The 26,088-nt window shown below is 40.9% G+C and overlaps 1 protein-coding gene across 1 annotated transcript in view; it reads right to left on the bottom strand.

The window, feature by feature from the left end:
• Nucleotides 1-9,800, bottom strand: part of LOC112862776 (putative adhesion G protein-coupled receptor F2P) — a 41,931-nt gene extending 32,131 nt beyond the window's left edge. The window contains exon 1 of the mRNA XM_086707029.1: nucleotides 9,576-9,800. The gene's annotated coding sequence lies outside the window, so the exon portion shown is untranslated. The remainder of the gene's footprint in view (nucleotides 1-9,575) is intronic.
• Nucleotides 9,801-26,088: the final 16,288 nt, after the last annotated feature.

Below are 26,088 nucleotides of genomic sequence, written 5' to 3'. Positions count from 1 at the left end.
GGCTTTTCTAATAGAAGAAAGAGTTGATCTTTGTATGGGGTGAATTCTCTCAGAACATTTTCACAGGTAACTTTCATCTTGCCATCATAAAATTTTATGAGCTAGGCAGAGAAGTTATCATTTTCCTTTTTTATCGAAGAAGAAATTGTCCAGATACCAAGTAGCTTCCCCACAGTGGCACCCCAAGGTATTGGAAGACCCTGACTCTTTTCACCCCGATCCAGGCTCTTTTAACTACATCATTCTGTCCTTTCCTCCTTTTTGTCATAAAGATATAAAAAGGCTGGCCATCATCTCTAGCAAAAATAATAATAATAAATTGATTGATTGATTAGATAGATAGAAAGATAGATAAATGAGAGAGATCTAGGTTTAAATGACCTTAAATAAACTTAAAAATTAAATAGAATTGCCTTCAGAATTCCTTCTGTCCTTTTCCTGAGTCATGTCCCATGCTGTGCCCAAATGCTCAGGCTCTTGCTTTCAGCTGCAGTCTAGAAGCTCCCTCCTTGGACAAAACTCCTCACTCTGAAGCAACCTTTCTCACATCAAGGCCCTCTTTCCTAGGTCTTAAGAAATTCATTTCACTGACAAAAAGGAACAGTTAACCAATCAGATAAGCTGACTCCCAGTGAAGTGAAAATGAATACCAGTGGTGATGTGATTTAGTCATCCCAGGTAAGTATACATTTTAACAGGGTTTCTCTAGAGGTAACCTCTCCCACAGGAGGAAATAAAGGCAGGGACCCAGGTCAGTAGGCCAGATTCTAGGGAGTAAGGATGGCTCTCCATGCCCCAAACCACACCCACAGAGGTACATACTCACATGTTTAGATGAGCCCTCAGGTTTCTCCTGAAACCCAATTTTTTTTAAAACTTTAAATCATTTTCATTGGTTTCCCCAAACCTTGGCCAGCTTCTCTAAACCTTTTTTGAACTGGCAGCTTTCCTCCTTAGGCATGTAGGTTTCAAGCAGTGCTAAGTAATGGACGATTACTCATACCTGAAAGATAAATAGTAAACAGGGATGAAGGTGTGCAGAGGGCATCGATGTCAGGCACTTGGTATAGGTGTGCCCTGAGAATCAGCTCCCTCATGAGTCACCACAAAACCAAGGAGAGGATTTATCTAATAGTCAGAGGCTGCCAGGATGAGTTAAAGAGATCATACAAGTATACAAAATGTGGAAAGGAATGCTGAAAAGCCTGGTAAACCCAAATCATTGTAGGACTACAACACTTCTGGGACCCTAGCATATAGAAAGAGCTGGTAAGGCAAAAAGCATGGTGTGCAAATTTGCTGATGGCACTTGTACATACAGTAGCCGAAAAAAGAATATGGGAACAGTATCAATGTCAAACAACAGTGAAGGGGATAGGAAATTATGATAAATCTGTATAAAGGCAAGTATAATATTTTGTCAAAACACTGGAAGGACACCAAAGTATTAGCAACAACCAAAAAAAAAAAAAAAAGATCGAATGATTTTCCACATACTCCATTCTTTATTTTCCACAAATAGATTTGTAATTGGGGAAAAATAAATTCTTTAGCATTGTGGCAGAAAGAGCATGAAGTAGGTTGAAAGTCAGAAGATCTGTGTTCTTCCTCCAATTCTGTCATGATTCATGTTCTGAAATTTGGCAAGATCTTGAACTTCTCTGAGCCTCATTTCTTCATTCATTCAGAAAACATTTATCTTGGGTCTGTTTCATGCAAATAAACTTGAGGATCCAGAGACAGTTATGAAGGAAGACAAACAAGACAAGGTCTTTGGGAATCGGAAGTCTAACTACAGAAGATGGAAAATATAAAGGGTATACATTAATGCTATAAGTATTCCCTCTGAGGTCTACAAAATATACTTTACAAACCTATGGCAAAAAGTCATAAGCTCTCCCTCCAGGGACTTTGGGGAGCATCACAAACAAGGTGGCATTTGGTGTGGATCTTGCCAGGAGGTGAGGAAGAACAGTATTCCAGACAGAGAAATAGTAGGTCCAATGCAGGAAGCATGAAACAGCCAGGCATGTTCGGAGATGACTGGGAAGGTCACGAAGTTGAAACAACAGGTGTGTGATGGAAAAGCAATATATGTAGCTCATCAGCTCTGATGCTCTGATGTCAAAATGAGGTGGGTTATGTGCCACAGGAAAGCAATGGGATTCTTCCATGGACAATGAGGAACCATCAAATCCTTTAGTGACAGCATCAGAAGTCATTTAAGAAAATTATTCTGCCAACAGTGTAGAGGGTAGGAAAGAAGGCAGAGATGAGGGCCAGGAAGCCAGTGGGGAGGCCGTTCCTTAATCCAGGAGACCAATCATAAAGCCAGGACCATGGCAACGGCATTCAGATGGATTCAAAAAGAACCCAATGACCAAAAGAGCAAGAAGAAGGGATGAAGAAGTGACTACTATTAAAACTTAGGTTTAGAAGAGTAAGCAAAAGTTTAGGAAAGAAAGCATTCGTGAAAAAGGTAGTAGAGAAAAATGTAAGGTGGATGTTTCTAGACTAAGCATCTGGGTGGGTTGGGGTGACCTTAATCAAGAGAGGAAGTACAGAAGGAGAAGCAAGTCTGGAAGACAAGAGAAACAAAAGAGATAGCTGAGCTAATATTCAGGTAGTACATACCTGGAAAAATATGTCTCAAGAGTTATGTATTTCCATTAATGTGAATTTGCTCCCAAAGCACTTCTATCAGCTTTCAGCTTTCAGTAGTCGTCAGCATTTTTTTCTATAAAAGCCACACTACTGTCATAGCTGTGGACCACATGGAGCCATAAATGCTTTATCCTTCTGCAAAAGCCTCCCAGAGCTGTATCATCACAAGAGTGAAGGCTCAGAAGTGAACAAGCCCAGCATAAAAGCGCATAATAACTAATCGTTATAAAACAACTCTTAGATGATTAAAAAGCATAAGTCTCATCACCTAAGAATGATTTCTGAATTATGGATGTCAATAAAAGCATTAAATTTGAATTTTGTACAATATAAACCCTCATAATTATGCTCCTTGATGAGTAATAATTCCATTTTCTTTTCACAAAATGAGAATATTAAAGTGAGAAATTTTTTAAAAAAATTTTTTAACGTTTATTTATTTTTGAGACAGAGAGAGAGACAGAGTGTGAACGGGGGAGGGGCAGAGAGGGAGGGAGACACGGAATCGGAAGCAGGCTCCAGGCTCTGAGCCATCAGCCCAGAGCCCAACGCGGGGCTCGAACTCACAGACCTGAGCTGAAGTCGGAGGCTTAACCCACTGAGCCACCCAGGCGCCCCCTAAAGTGAGAAATTTTAAAGAGCATTCTTACTCTGATCAACATGGTAGTGGAGGGATTAAAAATGTGGATTTCTTGACTCAGTGCCTTAATAATTACATTAAAATATGCACACTCATTCAACCAGAGATATTTTTCATTAGATCACAGGTTGGAGTTTTAGATTATTTTTTTTTATTTACTTATTTTTGAATGTTTTTATTTCTTTCTGAGAGACAGGGAGGGAGAGAGAGAGAGAGAGGGGGAGAGAGAGAGAGAGAGAGAGAGAGAGAGAGAGAGACAGGATGTGAGTGGGGAGGGGCAGAGAGAGAGGGAGACACAGCATCTGAAGCAGGCTCCAGGCTCCGAGCTGTCAGCACAGACCTTGAACTCCTGAACTGCAAGAACCTGAGCTGAAGTTGGCACTTAACCGACTGAGCCACCCAGGAGCCCCTCTGATTACTATTTCAAACTGAAAATAGTTATTTCAGATGAAAAACGTCCGTGCTTTTTTTTTGGTGCTCTTTACGTGTCTCACGTTTGACATTTGGTACCCTCTCATTTATATTACATATATTTGAAAGTAATTATCTAGGGGCGCCTGGGTGGCTCAGTCGGTTAAGTGTCCGACTTCAGCCCAGGTCGTGATCTCGCGGTCCGTGAGTTCTAGCCCCACGTCGGGCTCTGTGCTGACAGCTCAGAGCCTGGAGCCTGTTTCCGATTCTGTGTCTCCCTCTCTCTGACCCTCCCCAGTTCATGCTCTGTCTCTCCCTGTCTCAAAAATAAATAAATGTTAAAAATAAATAAATAAATAAATAATAAATAAATAAATAAATAAATAGAAAGTAATTATCTATAACTCATATGTATGGAAGAGTCATGAATTATTCTTTTCTAACATAAATAGAAAAAGAAAAATGTCCTTGAGTAGATCTTCAAAAACTATAAAACAGTAAAAAAAAAAAAAAAAAAAAAAAAAACACTAAGAAACCTGAAAGGGTATTTCCATCCTGTTTAGTTCTACATATTGGACAAAAAAAAATCTTTCTGGGGCACCTGGGTGGCTCAGTTGGTTAAGCATCCAACTTCAGCTCAGGTCATGATCTCACAGTTCATGATTTCCAGCCCCGCATCAGGCTCTATACTGACAGCCTAGAGCCTGCTTCAGGTTCTACGTCTCCTTTTCTCCCTGTCCCTACCCCACTCACACTCTGTCTTTCTCTCTCTCTTAAAAATAAACATTAAAAAATTTTTTAAAAAATCCTTCCACTTTTGGTTCCTTACATTTTACTTTCTTTCTTGTGTTACATGCCTTTTCTCTATATTCACTTCATTTCTTGCTGGAATGTATCTTTTTAAACTTCCTTTTTTTTTTTTTAAGTTTATTTATTTATGTTGAGAGAGAGAGAGAGAGAGAGAGCCAGCAGGGGAGGGGCAGAGAGATGGAGAGAGAGAACCCAAGCAGGCTCTGGGCTGTCAGCACAGAGCCCACCGTGGGGCTCAAACCCACAAAGTGTGAGATCACGACCTGAGCCAAAATCAAGAGTCTGACGTTCAACCGACCAAGTCACCGCGGCACCCCTTTTCAAACTTCCTTTGATGAAGATGTCTGCATTGCAAACTCTCTTAAACTTTGAATGTCTAAAAATATTCTTACTTTATTCTCATTTTGGATGATTCAATGAATGAGTAATGATCAAAGCATCAGTGTTTCCTTTTTTTAAATGTTTATTTACTTTTGACAGGGGGGAGAGGGAGGGGCAGAGAGAGAGGAAGACAGAGGAAATGGGCTCTGTGCTGACAGAGAGCCCGACGTGGGGCTTAGGCTCACAAACTGCGAGATCATAACCTTAGCCGAAGTCAGATGCTTAACCAACTGAGCCATCCAGGCGCCCTAAGGCAGCAGTGTTTCTATTCAAAGGGTGATTTGTTTCTAATTTGGTTCTTGGACAGAAAGAGACTTGCACCAAGTAAGTTTTGAAATGGCTTTCATGGAGGAGATCCCACAAGAAGGACAGCAGGCAAAAAGAACCAAGGCACAGGGAGCTCAGGTGAATGAGGCAGAGCGTCTCAGGCACAGCCAGCATTTTGGAGAAAAGCAAGATCTTCTAGATAAATCCATCGGGGAGGAGTCAGCACTTTCTATATTTAGGACAAGCACACCATGACCGTGATGACCATCTGTAGCAGGCACACAGTTAGCAGTCATGAAACCAGGTTGGCACGGGGTAACTATGTTTTGCACTACAGTTGAATGTAAACAGCACCGGAGCCCTATTTGAACCAATGATGGAAAATTTGCCCATACAAGACCAACTCATCGATTTTCAGTTTAAACTAGGTCTCTTTTGAGCAATTCAACATTTGCTCCTTCTTTTCCTCTTCCTTTCTCCCCAGGGATGATATCCTAGCATCAGAAGAGAGGCATGCAAGGCTAAGCCTCCAAGCCATGCTACTTTCTGCTGCTCTGGACAATCACGGCTGGTCTTTGGGCCTTGGTGTTCAGCCTGCACATCTGTGCCACACTCTTTTCTCTGGCAGCCAGGTCCACAGAGATCACACTGATTATTTTCTCAATGTTCAAAAACTACCCAGATCAGGTCCGGTCTTTGCAACTTCCCACCGACACGGGGAACTGCTCCTCTCTCTCCCTGCTCTGATTCAGAACACAATCTTTCTCTCCCCTAAGGTCCAGTTCTTGCTCGAAGAAGCCCAGTCTTCTTTTTGGAATCAGCTGGAAGCAGGACACTATTCAGCCATTTTGCATTGGCTTTGTGCATCTCCTGCTTTCCTTCATCAGTTATTCTCCCTCCCCAACCCCCATGCCCCAGAGCACAGAGACTCCCTGGACATTGGCAACCCAGTTCCCCTGGAGGTGACAGGACCTTCCATGGGTACTCAGGGGCAAGGAGCACTAAATGCTGAGATACCCAGCATTAGGGACCGTCACAAAACATCTGCACGACAAAGCTTGCACAGAAGTGATGGTGCCACTCTCTTTCCAGCTATGAGACAATCCAAGACTGCTTAAGACTTTCAAAATTCTTGCCAGACTCTTCAAGAGGGAACCCCTTCAAAGACAAGGCTGAGACAGAAATTGGTGCAAGACAACTGCAGGGGGAGGGGTGACTCAGAGACTGCTAACCGATTTAGAGAATTTCTATATGGAAACATGAAATCTTAAAGACCAGATGTGTTCTGGGGGAAAATGTATGCTTGCCACAACTGGAACATTATGCCCAAGAAGGGCCCTTTAATGGTATTTACTCATACGCGTTGTCTAATGCATAGTAACTTATAAGGCCTGCTTTGCTATGGACAGAGTTTTCATTTTGTTGTTAAATAGATTTAATTTGTACTTTCCTATACAAAACTCTCAAAAGAACAGAATCATTCTCCGTCATTCCATTCTTTTAAAACAATGACATATAATTTGAAAAATACCAGCAATAGGAAATAATGGCTTTGACTTCTCGACAGTCAGGTGTTCTTGAATGTAGCCTTTCAGAGCTCAATGTGCATTTCTTTTGGAGGAATACACTGGACACCTATTATGATTATTGTTATTAATAATTTGCCTAGCCGTCCCCACAGCACTCACATATGTCTGGAAACTGCTTATGTCATTCCTGTTTACTGTTCATGCAGCCATTTTGAAGATGGGCCAGGCCAGAGCTGAGCCTGTCTGGGCCAACCAGTCCTCACCCCAGGGACTTTCAGGCTTCGATAGGAGGAAGGGAATGGGAGTCACTCATTTCTAGAGAAGCTGAAAAAGAAAGCCACCCATAGCAGTAATTTCTGACTTTGGTTGCACATTCCCAAAAGAACTTTTTAAAAAATTGCCAATTTCTAGACTCCAGTCTAGACCCATTGAATCAGAACTTCTGGCAGTAAGGCTCAGCACTAATATTTCTCCAAAACTATTTAATTTTGAATAATTTCATTACTACTGGAAAGTTTAAAGAATTATACAGTGAATACTAATATACCCCTTCACTTAGATTACATTAATTATTAATATTCAGAATGAATGAGTTTTTAAAAACTCCCCAGCTGATACTAATATACAGAAATGAGATCACCCCCCCACCCCCGCCCAGCGATCTGTAATTGCGAAGAATCCAACTACAAAAAAGGACAGTAGAAAATGAAGCAGATACGCCAAGAAGGAAAAAGAGTTTAAAACAAGAGAGTCCTGGTAATGCTCAGAATTTTGTATTTCATGCCCTGGGTTCCACGAGATACCCTAGTATCTTTATAATAAAATCACCTTTGGGACTTAAAGTAGTATGATTTAGGAGCTTGTTCAGTGGAATCAAAAAATTCAAGAATAATATGCAAAGGCAGTATGATTCTACAGACTCGCCCCTAACTAAAAATGAAACCAGAGTTTATTGACTTGAGAGATCAAATACATTTAAAACACATACATGCATGCACGCACGCACGCACGCACACATGCACTTAAGTCATGCATTCCCGAGATAATGGAATCACAGATTATGCCACATGCTAACCTAGGGTTCTGTGGAAGAACCCACTGGTGTTCTAAAGCAGATTGTTTTTCCACTGGTGAATTAAGTCCCGTCTTGTACAACGCAGACACAGTACCAAAGGGGGGGAAGGGGGTGGTGGCTGTGGGAGCACCCTGCCCCAATGGTGGGAACTAAGTATTCTATCAGTGAGGTGGTTCAGAACCACCAGAACATGCTGATAATAAAAGGGAGATTGAATTTTAGTTGGTTCTATTATTTTTTTAAGACACAGTTAGAAATATTATTCTCCATAGATATTGCAACCCATTATCTCCTGGACCCAGAACCACTTCCACCCCAGACCCTGTGCCTCTGCTCCCTGGTCCAATTTTAAATATTTATTTACTTTTGAGAGAGACAGAGAGTGCAAGCAGGGGAGGGGCAGAGAGAGAGGGAGACAGAGGATCCAAAGTGGGCTCTGCGCTGACAGCAGAGAGCCTGATGTGGGACTCGAACCCACGAATCGCGAGATTCACGAGCTGAGCCAAAGTCAGAGGTTCAACTGACTGAGCTACCCAGGTGCCCCATTCGTGATCACGTTTTAGAAAGACCAAGCTGTCACCAGGCTTGGAGCTGTTCCTCCGCCCCCCACCCCCCCCCCCCAATCTCAATACATTTGAATAAGAGTTGTGGTTTGTATTACAGATGTTCATTCATTTTGCAAAAAAAAAAAAAAAAAAAAAAACAAGGATGTTGTAACTGTATATCATGCAAATACAGGGTTTGGACTAGTGCCATTTTAGGATACTAGCCCTACAGGCATAACGTACAAGTTTTGCAGTCTTTTAAGGCTAATTATCTGCCCTGCAATGTACTTGAAATCATTTCTCTGAGCTACAAATAAGTTGATGTTTCCAAACTAGAAGAATAAAAACAAACTCTGAAAGAGATTTAACGCAGTTAACCAGAGATAGTGTGAGATGAAGTCAAGCCTCACTCTTTCATCTGTGTGTTTACTGTAGAAACACACACTTTGTCAAAATTCAACGGATAGGAGTTTTTAAGCAAAACTAAACTCTCAAAATTCACATTCAAGAAATAGCGATAAAGAATCCTTCTGAAAAAGGCAGGAAGAGCTAAGCAGCCACCACAGTAATTTACAGCAGGATGTGAAAGTCAATGGAAACAGAGGGGTTTGGGCATCCCCTGCCCACTGTGGAGATTGACGCAATGCAGAAGAGCTTATGAGCTGAGAGAAATGTTCCCAAAGTTTACAGGCCTCCTGAGAAAGTCTGATCTGAGGAAAGTAAGATTCAGGATCAAATTCTCAATGCCATAGGTTAGTCGTTGGAAGTGCAGGATCTTTTTTGTAAAAAGTGTAAAAATACTCCTGTTTTCAGAGAGACTTTGAAAGCTGGTGATATCCAGTAATAAGTGAAATTATAGAGAAAACATCACAAAGGTTGATGAGGGGAAATAATGATTTAATAAATAGTGAATTCGCTTCTCTTATTTGCACTTAATCATTTTGAGGCCATTAGAAAACAAAATGATGTCTTCAAAGAATCCAATTTCCTGGACTCTGATACTTGGATGGAATCCGAGGAGCAGAGGGTAATAAAAACAAAATATTTTCTTACTGGACTGGAGCTCTAAATGAATTATGTCAAGTGCCTTCAAATGATCAAATTCCTTTTTAATACTTATTCACTGTGTATGTTATTAATTAAATCCCAAATGACAAAGCCTCTAAAGTGTAGAATCATAATGTATGGCTCATCTCTGAAATCCTCTCCGAAGGAAGTCACTGGAGGGAGAAGGGGGACGTGGGAGTACTCACTGTGGCTAGCCAACAGCAAAGTCACCGGCACATTTGCCCCACTCCGTGGCAGCTGAAGACACAGGTGTCAATGGCTCTCCTCCGTTGTATCTGGCAACAAATCAGCAGGCTCCTGTACCTCTGACCAGTCAATTTAGCCCCGAATGGCGGATACTCAAGCTGAGGCATTCAGGCTGGGCCCTGCCCTAGTGCCAGCCCCAAATACAGGGGCCCCACAGCCTGACAGACGAGTCCTGCATAGGAGTAGCTCCTGCAGTGGGAGGGGCACAGTACCGGAGAATGGATGAGTCACACACTAGATGATACACTCACAGACTCTCACAATAAGCAAAGGCTTCCCTTTTTGGCAATGGATCCAGGACTACAGTGGTGGCTCAGGATCCTTCGTTCTTGACTATAGCTATTGACATCCTTACGGATCTGCCTCAGCCTGAAAATGGGGAATGGAAAACACAAGTATCTATGCCTGGAGCTCTGTCTTTGGCTGACTTTCTGGTCACTAGGGTTATGGGACTATGGGTCTCTGCTTGTTTCTCGTTGTCCCTAGATCCAGGCACAAGGTAGCACTGCAGTTCCTAACCTCTCTGTGGGTCGATGGGGTCATGCATGTTTTTGGCCATGGTGACCAGCAATTCAAAATGGTAGCCTGCGTCACTGAATGACTGTGAAAAGCAGAGGGCTTTGCTGACCTCTGATGGGCATGAGCAAAAGTTACTCCTCATTGTTCTTAGTCACTGAAATTTGGGAGTCATCTGTTACCTCAGCATAACCCAGCTTCTATTCACTGACACAAGGACCAAGGTATTTGGAAGCCAACATGGGCAGTGATGTATCTTTCTAACTTCAAAACACTCTAATTTTTTTCTCTTTTTCAGCATTCATGGGCTTTCTAGCTCTCCCAAGCTTGTGTTTCAAAAACCACACTTATGTTTATTTACGGAGTGGCATTTTTCAAAACCCTAAGAAGTTCTTATAGTGTTGTGGAGACATCCCTTATTTTTAATCCCAGCAGCAAAGTCACCGGCACATTTGCCCCATGTTTGCTTCCTGGCTAGTTCTTGATCTTCTAGGGCATGGCAAGAGATTTGAGAATCCCCTTTGAGGCTGAAATCCACTCGAGTCCACCCATTGAATGGGAAAATCCAGCATTTTTGTTGTGTATATACAATGTGCCCAATGTGCCATATAGTGGTGGATATATTGCCTTACGTGAATATGACCCTTGATGTCTCAGGGCTCATGGTCTGGTTTGGAAGAGAAGAGACCTACACGTGAAAGTGGACAAGGCCTTCTCTGCTGAGAGCTGAAGCAGTTAGTCCAGTGCAGGGGAAAGTTGATGGAGGCTGGGGGTCAGGGCCGCTTCCTGGAGCATGCAGGGCTGGGCCAGGGCACATCCATTTATATGGATGAGCAGAGTTTGGGCAGCAGGAAAGAATGAGGCTTGTTCATAGTTCATTTGCTCAGCAAACTTTTATTGAGCCCCTACTAGAGACCAGGAATGTAAAGGCTGGAAGTGTTCCCAGAGATCATCCAAGCCCAACCTCACACTGCACACTGAGAAACCAACTCGGCTCTTCCTACCTGGAGCTCTTACCTTTTTAAAAGGTAAGTCCTGGCCTTAACTAAATAAAGCAGCGCTCACAAGCATGCCTCCAGCCTCATCACTAGTCACGCCCTGCCTCACGTGTTGCACGCTGGTAATGCCTTACTGTTTTCATCATGTTTCAAGGGTCCAGGCCTCTGGGCATACTGTGTCCTATGCCTAGGACAACTTACCCACTTCTGTTCGCTGGCTAACTCCTTGTCCCGAGTGAGGATCCAAACTCACTGTCTCTTTCTTGAGCAAGTCTCCTCCAGAGCCTGAGGTGAAATGAGTACGTTTCCTTCTGCGTGTACATCTTTATGGCTAATTTTGCGATGGCGGAATCTGAACCTTCCCCTCTGAAGTCACCTTCATCAGAGTTGCAACCTAGCCTGTCTTGTTCATCTTGCTCCAGCTGCCAAATTGGTTCACATCCCTTTTCCTTCTATTAGCCTCTTCTGCAGCCTGAAAGGCATCCGGCTATCCCCACCCACAGCTTCACTTGGATGACTCACTCCTCACTCTCATCCCCAGTCTCCTCCACTGCTGGACCTTCCAGGACCAACTAGCCCGGCCCGGTTCCCTGCTTCACACCGCCGTGATCCGTGGCACACAGGACCGGCACCACCTCATCATTTAGGTTTCAGTTCAAATATCATCTCCTTGGAGAAGCACTCCCCGATTTGGCGGTCATTATTGACCTGTACAAGGCCGTTCTGTCCTTTTCCTTGCCCAAAACCCACATCTGATGACTCATGATTATTTTGAATCAACTGTGCCAATACGGGTCCCCTTTGCTAGTCACCGAATCAAATGTGGGCAGGTGACTGTGTTCAGTGAGTTTCAGGGGAAAGTCCACTGGAAGATGACAGAGTTCTAGGAAGAAGTTTCTCCTGATAAAATGAGGGAGCTACTGTAGGAGGAAAAAAAGCTATCTTTTCTCCTTTCCTCCACCTCCTTCTCTCTCTGGTTTTGGGAGCCATAAGAAGATGTGATGTCTGCAGCTATGGCAGTCATCTTGAAAACACGAGGCTGAAGAAAATGAGGAAAATACCAACATGCTAAGGAGTGGAAATGAATGGAAAAAAGCCTTGACCCTTAATGACTCCACTAAATTACTGAAATCAATAGCATCTGCCTTTTTTAAATAGTTAAGGCTCCTAAGTCTTATGCCACTGTTAGGTTTTCTATCACTCATAGCCAAAGTAGTTTAACTGATACTCCAAACTCCCTATCTTAAGTAGCACCCCAATCATTCTCTATTATATTCCATTTATTTTCCTAGTATATATCACTAGTCAAAATTATCGTGCTTATTGGGATGCTATGGGTTAATTGTCTTCCCCCACTAGAAGGTAAGGACCCTGGGGGCAGGAACCTTGTCAATTTTATCACTGCTATATTTCCGGCACCTAGAATGGTGCCTGGCACTTTGTAGGAGCTCAAAAAATATGTGTTACCCAAGTGATTAGATGAATACCTCCGGGGACAACTCTGTTTCTTCTCTGTCTCTTATAGTAGACTGTGAGCTCCTTTAGATCAGAAATCCAGATTGATTGATTGATTGATTTATAATACATTTTTTCTATTTTTATGTTTTGAGAGAGAGAGAGCATGAGTGGGGGAGAGGGGCAGAAGGAGGGGGAGGGAGGGAGGGAGAGAGAGAGAGAGAGAGAGAGAGAGAGAGAGAGAGAGAGAATCTTAAGCAGGTTTCATGTTCAGGATGGAACCCAGCGTCGGGCTTGATCCCACAGCCCTGGGATCATGATCTGAGCTGAAATCAAGAGGCAGATACTGAACCAACGGAGCTACTCAGGCACCCCAGATTCTATTTTTTTCCCCCAAAACAGACTGCTTGAAATACAGCAGGTAATTAATAAACATTTAACGAATAGTGACATGTACTCTCTAGACCCTTCTTAGTAACCACACTCCAGTTAGGATACAACTGGTGAGTTTCCAATATGGGACACCTTGGTAAAGGAAATCTGGACTATTGTTTCATGATAGCTAATCTTACAAGAAAATTTTATGATAACGTCTTAACCCGGCAAAATATCTTAGGGATTGGCCTCGTAGACCAAACTTCCAGATGAAATACTTCCAATAATGAAGAGCAGATCACCTGAGGAACCAGTGCTCACTGTGACATTTCAATTACATTATTCCCCGAGTGAGCTCAAATAGGCTTCTTTGCAACTGACAGCTATTGACAACTGTCACGCTGTTATCTATTTATGTTGTCTGTGAAACCCAACCCCAAAAGAAATGCCTTTTCCATGTCTGCACACAAGCAGATGAACCTGGCATGGATAAAACTGTCATATGTCACTGACTCTAAGATGCCACCGATTCTAAGATTCCCATTATTTTATGACCCACTAAGAAAAAGCAAAGCTGATGATGAAACTCTAAACAATGATATAAGTCTATGGAAGTGTCAGCTGAGAGAAGGAGGCAAAACTGAAAAAGAGCAAAGACCTTTATTTGTGGCCTCAGAACTGCACTTGGGGGAGCACAGATTCCAGAGTAACCGGAAAAGTGCGCCACTCTTGTGGGAAAAGGAAGGGGGGGTTATGAGAGAGAAGGATAGGGTAATTATACGGGTTAAATACAGAAAGGGGAAAAAATTAATTTGGTTCCAGCCAGTTGACCCACTTTTGATTACTGTGTTATTATTTTATTGGTGCCATCAAACAAAACTGTCCCTGGCATGTATTAATTAAATGTACTGTCCTCATATGATCACAGCACCAGTTGTTTGTTGAAACTTTATGAGCAACTGCTTGTGGAACAGGTGCTGCTTCCGGCCTAGTTCAAGAGTCCATTGGTCGGAAAGGAAGATGGGGTTTCAAAATGGAGTCTCTCCTGTCCTGAAACTCTATACAATCCCATAATACCCCCTTTCAATGAAGATTTTTTCTTAGAAAACGATCAGAGATCAACATTGTTCCCTCCTGGCCAGAGTCTGTTCTGTTCTGGACCTTAGGTAAGAAGCCTGTTTCATCTCTCCTTACCCACTCAGTCTTGGTCTTGAAAACAGCTCAGTTTTGTGAAACAGTTTGTCTCATTTTAGGAGGTGGTCCCGCAGGTAGGCTCCCAAAGTTAGGCCTTTCCTGTACAAGTAATCAGGTAACTAACAAGAGGCATTTCTCTGGAAACAAAAGAAAAACAAAGTTTAATGCTTGGAGCAAATGATAAAACCCAGTGTCTGAGTCGTGAGCACCGCCAGTAGGAGATTTCTAGTGTTGGGCTTGGAGCATCTTCAGATGCAGTGAGGGCTGTCACTGTGGTCTGACAGGCATGCCTGGTCTTCAGTTTGAATGTCTCTGGTGATCTTTTGTATAAACATGGGCCGTTTGGGCAATTTCTCTGAAGTTTACCTCAAGTCACCTAGCTTCTGTTTGCAGAGCTTCTGGAAAGAGGGAAGTTTCCATTCTCAATGATTCCAACTCAAAAGAATGGGAGAAAATTGGAGACCTTAGCTTGGAGAGTCATAACCAGATATTTGAGGAAACCAAAGAATTCAGGATCCAGCCCAGTTTTAGAGGCAAACAACAAAACCCTCAAAGACGATCAAAACCAGAATCTAACATCCATAAAGGTGTGTTACTGAAACATGATTTTTCTCTCTAAAATCACCCTCATTACTACCAAAGATAGCCAAAATAAGACTACTTTGTTTGTAAGTCTGGTTTCAACAAACTTGGCCTGATTATTTACTTAAGCACAGCAAGAATAGTGATTGACCATATAGGTTCTTCTAAATTGGCTTTGCTAGAACTTTTCATAAAGAATTTCAGATTGAACTTTGAACAGCCTCTCAAGGATAGTAAGTCAAGCCAAATATTTGCCATCAGACTCACCTGCAATACCTATAGATTTGGGTGACTCTTCCCAAGGTCCCCCCAAATATCTTGAGGTTCTTGGGCCTGCCAGGAAGTGACCTTCTTTACTTATCTGGTGAGACTCCCAGAAACCCTATAGGCAAAGTATCAGGCAGATTTTTTGAAGGGGTTCTATGGGCTTCATGCTTCATAAAGTCAACCTTAGTTCCTTTAAACTGTATGGTCATATCTGAGTCTATGCATGCCTCTCTCAAATATGACATTCCAGGAGTACCTGGGTGGCTCAGTCGGTTGAGCATCTGACTTCGGCTCAGATCATGATCTCATGGGTGGTGAGTTCAAGCCCGTGTTAGGCTCTGTTCTGACAGCTCAGAGCCTGGAGCCTGCTTTGGGTTCTGTCTTCCTCTCTCTCTGCCCCTCCCCCACTCATGCTTTGTCTTTCTCTCTCTCTCTCAAAAATAAATATTAAACAAAAAAATTTTTAATGACAGTCCAAAGTCTTGGTAAGATGATCAATGTTGCTAATGGAGTCATGTTACAAGGAGAACAGATTCTTTACTTTTCTTCCAAGATTTTATTTAAATACAAGTTAGTTAACATACAATGTAGCATTTGTTTTAGGAGTAGAATTTAGTGATTCATCACTTACATCTAACATCCAGTGCTCATCCCAACAAATGCCCGCCTTAATGCCCATCACCCATTTAGCACCTCTCCTCCAGCAGCCCTCAGTTTGTTCTCTGTATTTAAGAGGCTCTCATGGTTTGCTTCCCTCTCTGTTCTTATCTTATTTGATTTTTTCCTTTCCTTCACCTGTGTTCATCTGTTTTGTTTCTTAAAATCCATGTATGAGTGAAATCATATATTTGTCTTTCTCCGAGTGACTTCTTTCACTTAGCATAATATATCTAGTTCCATTCACGTCATTGCAAATGGCAAGATTTCATTCTTTTTGATTGCCAAGTAATACTTCATTGTGTGTGTGTGTGTGTGTGTGTGTGTGTGTGCGTGTGTGTGTGTGTATATATATATATATATCACATCTTCTTTATCCATTCATCAGTCAGTGGACATTTGGGCTCTTTCCATAGTTTGGCTATTGCTGATAATGCTGCCCCTTTGAATCAGTATTTTTTTATCCTTTGGGTAAATACCTAGTAGTGCAACTGCTGGGTTAACACAGTTAGATAAAGAAGAGAAGAGGGAAAAAAAACTAATTTGGGGCTGTCCAGTTGGCTCCCTTCTGATTACTATCTCATTGTTATATATGGTAGCTCTATCTTTCATTATCACGTACGGTAGCTCTATCTTTAACTTTCTGAGGAAACTCCAAACTGTTTTCCAGAGTGGCTGCACCAGTTTGCATTCCCACCATCAGTGAAGAGAACAGATTCTTACTGAACTTATGCAAATAATTATAACTGCCCTGAAAGTAAGAATACTCACTGAGTTTTCAAATCCTAGAGGGATCAGGTAGGGAGAAAAAGAGACATGTCTTATGTTTGTTTACAAAGGAATATTTTTACCAAATTTCTGTAAGTCGTAGATAGCTTAAGAGAAAATATTTGCTAAAATCTAGAAGAGCAAACGTTAGGGAACGAGTAAGGTTTCAAGCAAAAGTCACAGAAATTATAACTATGCTCCTCAGTCCATTCAGCCCCTGTCATTAATTCTTGTTCTGTCGGAATCTAGTTGTACCACTAGTTTCAGAAATTCTCCATTTAGTTTTCTGATCTTAAAGGTATTAGAAGCCTGTATTTGTCCAAAGTTTTTTCCAAGAATCTCCTTGAAAACGGAACACCTTTGCAAGAGCATCAGGGTAAGACAGTAACTGCAAATGACAAAAGACTCAAAAATGGTCATGGTTACAGATCCAATGAGAGTTCACTGTAATGCAAATGAGAAGGAAATATGGTAATTTCTGTGACACACAACACTTCAATAATTAGAATTAACAAGTGGTAACATTATACCAAATATATCAAAAATTTAGGAATTTCATGTAATTTCTAGAACAGTGATATTAATAGCATCCACCTATACAGTATAATCTAAAAAGGTTTATCTTCATTTATCTGACAATGCTTTCCATGTAATTTAACATACCAAATAAATAAGCCTAATTAGTTAAAAAGACTTCATTTAGAACTTGAATTTGGGGAATTTTGTTAAAAATATCAGAAGATTTTAAAGCACATGCCTAAATAGGATCACAGATCAATGCAAAACTTAATACTTAATTATCCATCTAGCCAAGGTGACAATGGAAAATTCTAAAGGCAAGGGGCTCCTGGGTGGCTCAGTTGGTTAAGCGTCTGACTTTGGCTCAGGTCATGATCTCATGGTTCATGAGTTTGACCCCCACATCGGGTTCTACTCTGACAGCTCAGAGCCTGGAGCCTGCTTCGAATTCTGTGTCTCCCTCTCTCTCTGCCCCTCCCCGACTTGTGCTCTGTCTCTCTCTGTTTCTCAAAAATAAATCAACATTAAAAAAAAAAAACAAAACTTTTTTTTACAAAAAGCAAATTCTAAAGGCAAATACTGAAGGTCACATAGTTGTTAGTAAAACTTCACTTTTTATTTTTATTTTTTTGAGAGATAAATAGAGAGCAAATTGGGGAGAAGCAGAGAGAGGGAGTCAGAAGCCCAAGCAGGCTCCGCACCATCAGCACAGAGTCTGATACAGGGCTCCAACTCATGAACACAAGATCATGACCTGATTAGAAGTCAATAGTCAGACACTTAACTGGCTGAGCCACATAGGCGCCCCAAAACTTCTTTTAGTATTAAGATTCAGTTTTCATTCCCAAAGACCTGATCAAGACAAAACACGGTAACTTTGTTTTTCTAGGCAGGTTACATTAAAAATGAAGAAAAATCTGTGTTAGCAATTTCTTACTAAGGGCAGACCAATAATCTAAGAAAACTTTGTCATTCTAACAGAGAAAAATGAAATTTTAGTCTTGCACCACTGTACTTTTGATATCAAGAAAACCAAAACAGCTCCTTCATTACAATCTTCGTCAGTGATAACCATGCATAAAATTCTTTCCCAAAGATGCCTTTTCAACGAACTTTCTACAACTTTTTTTTTTTTTTTTCCCATTCAGATTTTGTCTGTGTGTTTCCTCTTAAAACAACCAGCCTCACTTTAGGATAAAATTACTCTTTTCCCTCAGCAAAAAACGCATCTCCATTGCTCCTACTTTTCTTACCAAAAAGTACACATCTTATTCTCTCTCCATACAAAGATGGTTCTCTCATCATTTCTAGTAGTTTTATTATATTTTTTAGAATTTTTAACTCTTATAAACCTTAATTACTAACAAAAGCTAAGAAGTAAGCAATTGTGAACTGTTATACCAGCCTTCTTTCTATTGGCAAATTTATGAATACATTTCACAATTTTTAGAAACAAAGGCCTTCTTATAGTACATTTCTCAACATGGCAGAAAACATGCTTATGAATTGAGTTTCTCTGTAATAGGAAGTGAAAAGGAGATAAACCCATGGTTAGGAATGTTGCAGTATTTCATCATCTTTGGAAATAACCTAAATATTTAAGGATTATCCATCACGCAATTTAACCTGGCAAAACTAAGCTTTTAAAGTTACCAAAACATTATTTGGAGAAACTTTTAAGCAGCACAAAAGTTGCTGAAAAATTGTTATAAACTTTTATCTTACTTATATGTATCTAATTCATTTATTCTCTGTAATTATTCTCAGATTAGTTAGGAAAATTTCATGAGACATTAAACAGTTAACCATCACCTGTAAGTTATCTTTCTTGCTGACAAATTCTGTAACAGAGATAACATGAGCTTGTTTGACTTTGGGTAAACCTAAGTAGAATAAAAAGTAATGTGGGAAACAAAGGCAAAAGAAAAAAATTAAATTTCCTTGCAATTTACATCCCGACAAGTCCTTGAGACAGGCAGAGTGGACCCTCCTCTAGAAGTTCAGCTGCCTCCATGAGGAACTTTGTTAAGGGCAAAAGGCAATCTTAGCCTGATCCCCCAGGATTCTCTGAGTCTACTTTATTATTATTTTTTTAAGTTTATTTATTTTGAGAGAGAGAGAAGGAGAAAGAGAGTGAGCAGGGGTGGGGCAGAGAGAAGGGCAGACAGAATCCCAGGTAGGCTCTGTGCTGTCAGCTCAGAGCCCATTGTGGAGCTTGATCTTAGGAATCTTGAGATCATGACCTGAGCCAAAATCAAGAGTCAGACACTTAACCGACTGAGCCACCAGGCACCCCATAGTCTACTTTATTTTTTATTTTTTTTTTTTAAATTTTTTTTTTCAACGTTTATTTATTTTTGGGACAGAGAGAGACAGAGCATGAACGGGGGAGGAGCAGAGAGAGAGGGAGACACAGAATCAGAAACAGGTTCCAGGCTCTGAGCCATCAGCCCAGAGCCCGATGCGGGGCTCGAACTCACGGACCGCGAGATCGTGACCTGGCTGAAGTCGGACGCTTAACCGACTGCGCCACCCAGGCGCCCCATAGTCTACTTTAAACATATAGAAATTCCTTTGGAAACTGCCTTTATCTCAAACCCCCAATCTGTATGTTGGCAGACATACTCCAAGCATATGGCCCCCTGATATACATCTGAAGGGCCTCATGACTGAGGTTTTGCTAAACAGTAACAAACGACCCTTTCCTAACAATAGCTAGCCGCCTCAGGGCCCTGGAAACCTTGTTTCCAAAATATCTTGGAGGTTTATGCCATCCCTAACCCCCTCCCAACTTGAAGGTACATAATCAGTCGCCTGTCACAACCCCAGTGCAGCATTCTCTGCCCGAGGGTCCTGTCCATGTGCTTTAATAAAACCATCTTTTTGTACAGAAGACTTCTCAAGAATTCTTTCTTGGCCGGCAGCTCTGAACCCCAACATTTCCACGTGAAAAAGTATTATAATGCTGACAACTCTAAAAACACGCCAGTGTCAATTCAACCAACAAACTTCAATTCGCTTTTATTTATTAAAGGTTAATCCAGATCACGTGAATTTGAAACTCACTTGGGTTGGTCTCTATTCTAATTTTGAGAATTTAATTTATACAAGTGCTTAACTTTCTGTAAGCTAATTAACAGAGCTCTTTTACAAGCTAATTTTGGCAATACCATCCAGAGGTAGGAAGTAGCGCACATCCACATACAGACAGACAGAAGCAGAAAGCTTATAGCTATTTTGTCACCTTTTTAGCCATGAGACCAGGACAATGATGCAGAACTCACTAGTTTGTTTATAAAACAACAGTTGGATCCAAACTATTTTTCTGGCAGACAGAATAACTTAATATTACCTGTTCAGATGGCTAAAGCTTTTTTTTTTTCTGCTAATATCTGTGGAGAAGACACTTAGGTTGTGTATTATCCTTGACAAGTAACCTTATAGAAGCTGTGGGCTAATTGGGGCAGGGATGCTGTATTTTTAAAAGGTCTCTTTTCTCCCTTTTGTATTTTTTTTTTTTTTCTTCAGTGTTAGGACTAGGGGATGATCTAGGTAAGGGTTCCCAGAGGGGTTACAAGACTTTTGAGGCAAGTGGGGGAGGTTTGGGATTGGTGAAAAGTATAGGTTGAAGGCCTTTGAATTATTTCTGGGATTGTATCTCTACTTTTGCCAAGATTTGTAAGACAAGGGCATTTTTAATCTTTTGAGGAATTGAGTTGCAATTTAAATAATACCATAAGTTGATCTATTCATCTGACTACATTATAATCAATTTCTTTTTTTCCCTCTAAGTACATAGTTCTAATTTTAATTTAGGGGAGAAGGCTTTTAAAAATTTCTACTGGGGCTCCTGGGTGGCGCTCAGTCGGTTAACCGTTGGACTTCGGTTCAGGTCATGATCCCATGGTTGGTGGGTTTGAGCCCCACATCAGGCTCTGTGTTGACAGTTCGGAGCCTGGAGCCTGCTTTGGATTCTGTGTCTCCCTCTCTCTCCCTCTGTCCCTCCCCCGCTTGCCCTCTCTCTCAAAAATAAATAAACATTAAAAAAAATTTCTATCAGGCTCTGGATATCAGCTTCCAATGACTACAGAGCTTTTTTTTTTTTTTTTTTTTTTTAATTCTTGTTGATTTTCAGTCAAAACAAACAGTAAATATTTCAGTATTTGAATATGACAGTATTCAGTAAATAAGTACCCACTGTCTGGAAGACAGGTTGCCAAAGAGGGTGCAAAGAGTAGTACCTTCCCAAGATCCAGAATCACCCCCAAAAATAGCCAGAAGAAAGAACTGACAACCTGCATGTTCAGGCAGGCAGACAAAATGAGACAAGTAGGAAGGCCACTTGTCTTCTCGACGTTATTTCTCGAGCCCACAGGGTCTCGAGTGCCTTTGATGTGGTTTGAAGTTTGGGTCCATGAGCCAATGGCCAAGAAAGAATGCTTGAGACCTTTTCGGTGCAAAAAGGTGGTTTTATTAAAGCACAGGGACAGGACCCCTGGGCAGAAAGAGCTGCACTGGGATTGTGAGAAGCAATTGACTATATACTTGGGAGTTGGGACAGGTAAAGACAAAGGAAGTTCCCTGTAGGATTTTCATGTGCTACAGAAGAATCCCTGGATCCTGGAGGCCTAGCCATTGTCAAGGTAAGGTTGTTTTTCCCTTTAGCAAGGCACTAACGTTAAAATAATTGGGAGTTCCTGGAGGAATGTCATAGTCTGCGTGCCTCAAGTATTTGTCAATGGGCTGCAGGTTGTAAGGAAGTGTAGTTTTATCTACATGTCCTTTTTTGTCTCTTTGTTCTCCGCATCATTCCCTCCAGAACAGTTTTGACCCTTAAGTGTTTAAGGTTGCCAAAGGTGGAAGGTCTTTTCTGTAACTTCTTCCTGCTGGATACGGCATAGAGATGTCTCTACCTATGGGTCAACATTGGTGTGTTGTGGAATTTACATATAGGAGTTAGCGAAGGCAGAGGCAGCCAACCCAAGGTAGACGACATATACGAACCTCCTCAAGTAGAAAGGATGATCTGTCAGCTAGAAGTTATGACAGTGAAGGAGTCTTGTCACCAGGCAGGGAGACAGCAGAAAAGACAATGAAATAAGGTTACTATTATTAAGAGAAAGAGACCCTGAATAAATGACCTTTGACAGTTAGCCAAAATTTTCCTCCAGTCCATGAGCTTAACAATCACTAAAGGAAAGAGGGAGATCGTGTAAAGCACCAATTTCAGTATCCATGTCTTTTAGCAATCCTGTTACATTTTTGTGTTATCTGGGATACATACACCCTTCTGTTTTTTAGGATAGCACATTTTCCACCTTGTGCAGCAGTTAAAACACGTAATGCTACTTTGAGAGGCCTTTGAGGCCTTAATGGTGTTAGCCATCAGATACCCTGTTTGGTTTAGCAAGCAATCAGGTAATTAACAAGAGGCACTTTTATAGAAACAAAATAAAAAATATATAGGTTAATAGTTGGAGCAAATTATATAAACCCAGTGTTTGGGTCTCAAATGCTACCAGTGAGAAGATTTCTAGATGTCAGGCTTGAAGCATCCTTGTTTGGAGTGGGAACAGGCAGCGGGAATCAGAAGGGCTTTTCTGTTTTGTAATTCAAATGTTTCTGGTGATCCTTTTGAATGGCCCATTGTAAGAAGGAATTGTCAGTATAAACAGGGGAAAGGAGAATGAAAAAGAAAGGTACAGCTGGTGAGGGAGCCAAAGGCAAGCCTGGAGTAAAGCACAAGCTAACAACCCAACTGGTAAACACCCCCAGGTGGGATATGTGTGCATTCCTCAGGCACTCCTGGCTACCCAAGAACAGAGGAAAGGGAAAAACAAATGGTTAACTGATGGAGATCACGTTCATGCCTCATGCCGGACAGGAGTCTCCATCAGTTTACAAATGTCTTAGTGAATTACAAGGAAAAGGCAATCTCCAGAAACCTACAGACTCAGTTTCCTGGAGCCCTAACAGCACCGTCCCCTCCACAGTGATGTGGGGAACAAAGGCTAAAGAAAATGTAGATAGGTGAAATTAAATCTCTTTATAACCTGCAGCCCATTGACAAATAACTTGAGGCTGGCAGAGTAAAATGTTTCTCCAGGAACTCCCTACTGTCTTAATGTTAATGTTTTGCTAGAAGGGAAAAATAACTTTAGGTCAACAATAGTAAGGCCTCCAGTATCTTGTGAGTCCTGTTTAGCATATTACAGTCCTTTTGGAAACCTCCTTCTTTCCTTACCCACCTCCCAAAACCATAGTATATAACCAGTCACTCCTCACAACCCCAGTGCAACTCTTTCTGCCCAGGGGTCTTGTCCCCGTGCTTTAATAAAATCATCTTTTTGCATCAAAGACAGCTCAAGAATTCGTTCTTGGCTGGCGGCTCTGGACCCCACTACCATTCCCAAACCACATAACAACCATCATTTTAATCTGAAGACAAGTTTGAGGTCTTCCATGGGTTCTTAGGAATAAGAAGGTACGTTAGCTGGCACACTGGATTCCTTTGCAGAAGGTACAGATTTGATTCTTGATATATGAGTCCATGAGGAATATCCTTCTAATGTTATGGTTATGGGAGTACATAATGTGACTTGATAGGGGCTTTTTCATTTGGAATTAAATCCCCTGCTGTATTAGACTTCCAATTCTTTAAATAAACAATTTCTCTTGGGTTTATAGGCTGTAGATTGCTAATAACTGTTAGATCAAGTTTAGAGGGGATATGATTTTGCATATTCATTTAGAGATTTATGAATTAACCCAGCCTCAAATGAGTAATTTAATAAAGCACTATATTCTTTATCTATTGATTGGTCTACAGTGAGAAAAGACTTTTCATATACAATTATTGGGGGGACTCTCCCATTTTCTAGTTGTTCAAATAATCCTATGTCCATGGGTTCTTTAGATTATACCCACAGAATAATAAGCAAGAAGACTGTCTATACATGAGCTATTTCTCTGAAGTTTATGTCAAGTTGTCCAGCATCAGTTTTTTAATACTTTTAAGAAAAAGGCAGTTTTCATTATTAGTGACTTTAACTCAAGAGAATGGAAGGACTCTCCTTAGTTGGAGAGTCATAGCCAAATATGTGAGGAAACCAGAAGAATTCAGGATCTGATCTAGTTATAATAAGTAGTATTAACATATAATATCTACAAAGATGTGTTATTGAAACATAATTTTTCTCTACAGTTACCCTCATTTCCAGAGATAGCCAAATCAAGACTAAGACTGGTTATTTCTGTGACACCTAACACTTCAGTAATTACAATGTTAAGTGATAATTTTATTACAAAAACTTTTATTCCTAAAGCTTTAGGAATTAGATATATATATACTTGAACAGCTATAGCATTTACTCAAGCAATACAGTCTAAGGCTAATTATTTGTTGACAATGCTTTCCAAATAACTTATACCAAATATACAAGCCTAATTGGTCATAAAGTCTTCATTTACACTTAAATCTTGGGGAAGTTTGTTTAAAAACCTCAAAGTTACAGAGCACATGCCTGAATAGGATTACAGATCATCGTAAAACTTAAAACTTCTTTATTTAACCAACGTGACAAGAGATTCCAAAGGCAAATATGTAGGGTTAAATAGTGGTTAGCAAAACTTAGCACCTTTCATACTGAGACATTTTAACTAAGTAATCAAAGATCTGATAAAGACAAGACATAGAACTGGTTTTCCAGGCAAACAAAAGAGAAAAAACCCCTTTGTTTATATTTTCTTATCAAGAGCAGACCAGCAATCCAAGAAAACTTCTTTTTAACAGAGAGAAAAGCAGCATTTTAATCTCATACCCATGTGGTTTTATTTTTTTTATCTTTTTATTATTTATTTATTATTTATTTATTTATTTATTTTTAGTGTTTATTTTTGAGAGACAGAGAGAGACAGCATGAGCCGGAGAGGGCAGAGAGAGAGAGAGAGGGAGACCCAGAATATGAAGCAGGCTCCAGGTTCTGAGCTGTCAGCCCAGAGCCCGACGCGGGGCTCGAACTCACAGACCTCGAGATCATGACCTGAGCCGAAGTTGGACGCTCAACCGACTGAGCCACCCAAGCGCCCCACCCATGTGCTTTTAAAATCCATTCATTTCAGGGTGCCTGGGTGGCTCAGTCGGTTAAGTGTCCAACCCTTGATTTTGACTCAGGTCATGATCTCACAGTTCATGAGTTCGAGCCCCACATCCAGCCCTGCACTGGGCCCTACGCTGACAGTGCAGACCCTGCTTGAGATTTTCTCTCTTTCTCTCTGCCCCTCCTCAGCTCATTCATGCTCTCTCTCTCTCTCTTTTGCAAAACAAATAAATATACTTTAAATAAAATCCATTCACTTCAACTATAGTCCTGACCACATATTAAATTCCTTTCCAAAGATTTCCCTTCATAAGCCTTCTACAACTTTTTTATTCAGCGTTACTTCTCTTCTTTCCATCAGTCTTAACTACATTTAGCAGAGGAATTTTTACTCTTAGAAACCTTAGTCTCCAGTGAAAACTAATTGTGAGCTCACCAATTGTGAGCTGTTACACCAGGATTCTTTACATGGCAAGTTTATGAATCTATTATTAACCACAAAGCATGTTTTCCAACAGACCCAAATATTCTTAGTTTCTCTGCAATGAGAAGGGAGAGTGAAAACCTACATTCAGTAATCAATGCTTTAGTATTTTGTCTCATTTGGAAAAGGCCTAGATGTCCAATGAAATAAATCTAATTTATCATCCAAACAAAAACTTTAAAGTTTCAAGTTACCAAAGACTTTGAAAGCTATCTTAACAATTACCCGTGAAAACTTTGAGACTGACAAAATTAGCCATCACCTTTTTGCTGACAAATTGCAACAGAGATAACATGAGTTTATTTGACCTTCAGTAAACCTAGATAGAATAAGTTTCACATTTAATGCTGATAACTCTAAAGACAGACATGTCTATCTGAATTAAACCAACAAACAAATTATTTTAAATACCAAATATGCTCCACCTGGATCTTCTTGTAAGAGTCAGTTTGTTCCCCGTTGTCAAGTTTTGCCTGGGGCACTGCTGAGGAAATCTGAAGTGGGTGGTTCAAGTCCAGGGACAGGTGCTCTTTGGTCT

The sequence above is a fragment of the Puma concolor genome, chromosome B2 (assembly GCF_028749965.1).
Source record: "Puma concolor isolate L17-30 chromosome B2, mPumCon1.1.hap2, whole genome shotgun sequence".
In the NCBI taxonomy this organism is placed as follows: Eukaryota; Metazoa; Chordata; class Mammalia; order Carnivora; family Felidae; genus Puma; species Puma concolor.
The sequence above is the reverse complement of the archived record's forward strand: the minus strand, read 5'-3'. Positions and strand labels throughout refer to the sequence as shown.